Below are 5,796 nucleotides of genomic sequence, written 5' to 3'. Positions count from 1 at the left end.
GCCCTGGCTGGCCAGACCAAGGTGCCCCAGGGTGTGGGAAGCATGCCATGCAGATTTGGTGCCAGGCTGCTGTATGTGGAAAGTCGTTCACACCCCAGGCACTGCATCCACGTGAAAAGAAGGTTTATTAGAAAATTAGAGAGAAAGATAGGGAAAGAGGGAGAGAAGAGGAAAGGGAGGGAAAGCGAAGGTGTGCACACCTCATGGCAGGGGAAGAAGGAAGGGGAAGAAGAACATGGCAGGGAAGAGAGAGCTAAGAGGGAGGAGCTTTCTTTATAAGGGGAACATAGATTGGTAGATGACGCTGGGCAGGTCTCCACGGGGCAGGTCAGAATACAACCATTCCTCCCTTTTGATTATAATAAAGAGGTGAGTTATTGATAGTGAGTGCGGGGGTGGGGGAATGAGGGCACCGAATTCTCAGACCTCTTCCTGCTGACCCGGGGGTGAAGTGGGGGAGGGGTAAGCTGGGAGCCACACATGGTAGGAGGTGGGAGTGAAGAAGCATTCTGTCAGCTGTCATCATGAAAATTTCAGGCATGGAGATCTCGGGTGTCTGTTCCTTGAAGGAGCTGAGAGTGCAGGATGCTAATAGATTGTTATCATTGGCCTCATGAGCAGGGGTAGCTGTGGGAAGAGTTCCAGAAAGGAAGGAACAGAGAATGTCCTGGTTGTACAGAACACCTGCATCCGACTGCACCTCCCTCAACAATAAAGTAAGTCTCTGCACTCCTAAGGATCAGATTTAGAGAGCTTCTAATCAAGTACAGTCTCAGTGTATCCAGGTAGGAAAGTGAATGGGTGGACCCAGGCTGAACTTGTTTTGTGTATGCACAGAAAGGCAAACTGTGTCCTCCAGAGATCTCTAGGGTACAATCCTGTGTTAACTATCTCGTGCCTATGCATAATTGGGAATGTTTATGAGAAAAGTTAAATACATTGTGGGAATGGACATGGGCATTGAAAAAATGAATGTGACTTAATTATATCAATCAAAAATAGAGAACTTCCCAAACTATGCCCCTTAGTGTCCTCCTTCATGCAAACCCAGTACAAAGAGACAGCAGGATGTAGCTTGGGGCCCCGAGTCCTCACGTGACCCACGGTTAATCTTGATGATGTACCTCTCTATAGCCTACACTATCCTTCTTTCTGAATAAAGTCTGAGAGACTTTCTTTAATTCAGTGGATAGAGCAGATGCCATGAGCGCATCTAGAGCCTGCCAGTGATGCACTGAGCGCATCCCAAGCCTGCCAGGCCTGCTACAGCTGCATCCTAGCCTGCCACCTGAGCTGCATCCCTAGAGCCTGCCCAGGGACTCTGCCACTGAGCTGCATCCCTAGAGCCTGCCCAGGGACTCTGCCACTGAGCTGCATCCCTAGAGCCTGCCCAGGGACTCTGCCACTGAGCTGCATCCTAGTCTGCCAGGACCTGCATGACGCTCCTAGGCCCAGACTCGCCACGATTCAGAGCTGCAGGGATTGCACTGAGCGCATCGCATGTTGCCATTCAGACAGATAGCGATCTCTGGTCTTCCAAGAGCTGGCGCTACAGGAGGTTGACAAACCATGCCTAACCTATGCTTGCCACATCCTTTATGCTTTCTGTACATGTGTACAATGCTCCTTCCAGAAGATACCAATGGTGTTGCTAGGTGCTCGGGACTTCATACTGAAATACTAAGGGATGGTGTCTAGTGGTGTCCTTCATGGACTTCACTAGTTCATCTGTCTCCACCACTGAGGTGGAGCCTTTCATCACATCCTAACAACCACAGGTATATTCAGTGTTACTCTGACTAGCTCTTCTGTACTCGGGCACTTCATTTTACATCCCCTTCCCCTTACAACTTCAGTGAAAATCAACATACACTGTGAGTTGCCTGTTAAAGGAGTTTGACCCAGCTTTGCAATGACTTGGATTTTTTTTTTTTTTTTTTTTTTTTGGTTTTTCAAGACAGGGTTTCTCTGTGTAGCTTTGCACCTTTCCTGGAACTCACTTGGTAGCCCAGGCTGGCCTTGAATTCACAGAGATCCACCTGGCTCTGCCTCCCGAGTGCTGGGATTAAAGGCGTGTGCCACCACCGCCCGGCTTGGATTTTTTTTTTTTTTAATGATATTGGGTGAGTTTTAAATTCTTTTGCTTTCATCATGTAAGCCATATTGTGTTCTCCCACAGTGTGCAGAAATGATATTAACTTGTTTTTACATTTGCAACTTCAAATTTTAACACAGTCAAGTTCACTAATTGTGATCTTCTGGTTTTTGTGTTTTATATAAAATTTTTCTGTATTTGAAACCATTTACTGACTTGCAGATTTCTCTCTTTTTTTCTTTCTTGGTCTTATTGTTTTCCTTTGAGACAGAGTCTCGTGTAGCCAAGGCTGGCCTATAACTTCTGTGTAGCTGAGGATGACCTTGAACTGAGTCTCCTGTCTCCATCACGCCAGGGCTGGGATTAAAGCAGACATGATCATGCCTGGCTGTCAAATGTATTTCTAGTATTTCATATTTCTTTACATAGTTCTTCAGCAGTCTGGAATTTGTGACTGGCATATCATCTTTTATTCTCTGTAGCTCCAAGGTCCAGGTTCTTACAGAAATACAGAAACTATTTCTTCCAATCTTCTTTAGACCCACAAATAATGGAGTTCCCTTTCCCCCAAAACTCCATTCCAGCTCCGGGAATGAGAGTAACCCAATGAAGAAACTCATTTGCAAGGCTGAGAGTCAATCATCTCCAAGGACTCGGGCAGGATAAACTGGAGACAGACAGGGGACACGTGGAGCTATCAAACCGGGGGGAGGTGGTAATTATCTGTGAGGGAACGGGAAGTGAGCGTATGGATTAGAATGGATAGCACAGGCTAACTAAACTGGAGAGGCTGCCATTGCTGGGACTGACATCCTAAGGCCCATGAGCTGAAGCAGCCTGCCCCTTCTTTCTGTTCTTCATCAGCCTAGAATGGTTTTTGTTCAGCAGACTCAAGATGTAGTGTCAGAAAGATCAGAAGTTCAAGGTCAGCCTGGGCTATATAGTGAGTTCAGTCCCAGCCTGAGGCAGATGAGACTCTGTTTTAAAATGAAATATCAAAATAAGTAATATCTTACGGCATATGAAATATATAAATTCAATTTTCAGTACCCATAAATAAAACTTCCCTAAAACTCAGTCATCCATTAGCACACTGTGCTGGTTTTGTGCTGTGCAAGCAGAACCAAATTCTGTGGGGCTGGGGGGAGGACCACTCCGTGAAGGATGAAATTTTGTTGGGAGATAGGACAAGGCTGTGCTACAGGGGGTGTATAAGGTAATCCACGGCACACGTGACAGTGTCACCTCTAACATGGAGAGGACAGTCCTTTACCGGGGATTACTCTGGGCCCCTCCACTTCCTGTAATGAAGGACACCCTGCAGGCCAATGGCGTCCTTGGCAACTGTGGGTCTGAGAACTGGTTCATTTGTTGTGGATGCCATTGTCCCGAACCCTGGGGTGATGAACAGTACACCTTAATGAGCCCACAGTTCTGGAGGCTACAAGTGTGAGATGCAGTGTGAGCAGGGCCCAGTTCCCTCTGAGGGAGGAGGCACCTGTTCCAGGCTGCTCTCCTGGCCTCCAGCAACCCCTTCTCACAGAGTTGGGTGACTTCACTGCTCACTTGCATTCTTGCTGGGTGTGTCTCTGTTTCCAAATTTCCCCTTTACAGCGTGACACCAGCCATACTGAATTAGGGTCCCCCACTTCATTGTGACCTCATTGTAGGCCATCGTGTCTACAGTCATCTTGTTTCTGAGATAGTGGGTTTTGAGTAGGGAGTTAGGACTTCAGTGGGTGACTTTCAGAGAGATGCAGTTCAAGTCAACCCATGTAAGTCCCTAGCTTCCTAGAACAAATTAGTGTTCAGGGAACTCCTTCCTCTTCCTGATTTCTGCTGTGCCTGTAATATGGAGGAAACTCCTGTCTAGTCATTTCTCTCTTATCAGGCAGCCAAACCAGGCCTTCACAGAAGAGGAGAGTCTGGGGCCGGATGGAAGCTAGGTGGTCACAGATGCTTGCTGCTTTCCAGACTGCCAGTCTGACCCCCAAGCACCCAGGTTGGTCAGCTCACAACTGTGAGAAACTCCAGAGCCTGGCGATCTAGTCACATCTTCTGACATCCTTGGGGACACACACACACACACACAAGCAAGCTCACGTGTTCCAAACCAGCATCATCGATTGGAAGCCATCAAGCAGAAATGTTTCAACACAAAGCTCTCTTTATTAATTTTACATAATAAAGTATGAACTGGAGAGTTATTTAAAGTCTCTTGCAGATCCACTTGAAGACATGTCCTGAAAGTGAGAAAAGAAATCATGAAATGTTCACCTGATGTTGAATATAAAACAAGTGATGTTGTTTTCCCAAGTGGCCCCAAATGTGTAAGCATGTAAAACAACCCTCCCTAAATCCCCATTTCTTAAGATTTTTCCCTAAAACTGGGTATTTGGCATTTCCCCTTTCATATGGAAGGCTGTACTGGCATCATGAATCATTTCCTGCATCAATAAGGGCACATGTGCACCGAACCCCTGAGCCATCTCTCCAGCCCTCTGGTTCTACCCCACAATGGCTGGATGATTTGGGATGACCTAATTATGAAATCCATCGTCTCCCTCTCTCCCAGAAGACAGGAGGATTTGGGTGCTAAGTTGAAATAAAGGATTGACCAAGACTAATGCAAGATGGCTCCTCTCTGCTGCCCTGCTCTGCTGTGTAAGTGAAGGGTGGGAGTTGGGACTGCACACTTGCTCCATGGTTGACAGTCTCCTCTCCAGTTGAGGGAAGCTCCACTTGAGCAAGGGGTGACAGCCTCTGTCAGATTTCTGCCTAGGTGACTCTAAGGCACTTTCTGTAGGAGAGCTGGGAGATACAGCTATGGGAGGAAGACTGTTTATAATCCCACAAACTGGGGACAGGATACAACTGACAGCTGGGCATGGGGGATGACTGCCTGGGATCGGATCCCCAGGCATTGGTAGCTGCAATGAACTTAATATAGTGGGATTCCACATCAATGCTCCGTGGGCAGAGGCATTTACTAGGCACCCGAGCTGTGGAAGATGGTAGCCTCTGTGGCTTGTTGGTTAGTGCTGAGGCAGAAGGAAACGCTGTGGCTGTTAATCACTCTGACGTCATCAAAGAGGAACAGCAACAAGAGAGCCAAGCTCTTGTGCAGGTCTTGCACTGATGGGAAGTACTGCTGCAGGAGGCATGGGGCCTCCTGGGTAGGAGATCTGCAGATGGAGTGGAGTCTGGGGACATCCCTGGGTTGAATGGATTTCTCTTCTATAGGGAGGTCCAGCAGAGACAGGAAATGGAAAGCTGTGTTGTGCACATCCTGTCCTGTGTCTCAGCACACCAAGCACCTCTCACTCCATCCTACTGAAGTGCTCTTGGGATCAGGGAAGAGGCAGGAAGTGGGCAAGGAGGAGAGGCTGAGGGGGTGGCAGTGGCTGACTTGGGAGTGGACGGCAGCCTGGAGGTGGAGTGGAGGTGGAGTCACCAGGTGACTTAGAAAAGGTGCCCCTTCCTCAAGACACTGCTCTTCTGTCTGTCAGAACATCACCCTGATGTTCAGCCCTGGTTTGGTCAGAACAAGATGGCTGCAGATGTACTGAGTGCAAATCTCCACTGTCTACTGCGGGAACAGCTTCCCTAGGCCTTGAGTGGTGAACAACTGAGAGATTAGCTCAAGAGACGGAACCAGTTCCGGGAAAACTTGACTCTGCCATTTCAAGGCATTCATGGAG

Source organism: Peromyscus leucopus, chromosome 3, assembly GCF_004664715.2.
Source record: "Peromyscus leucopus breed LL Stock chromosome 3, UCI_PerLeu_2.1, whole genome shotgun sequence".
Classification (NCBI taxonomy): domain Eukaryota; kingdom Metazoa; phylum Chordata; class Mammalia; order Rodentia; family Cricetidae; genus Peromyscus; species Peromyscus leucopus.
The sequence above is the reverse complement of the archived record's forward strand: the minus strand, read 5'-3'. Positions refer to the sequence as shown.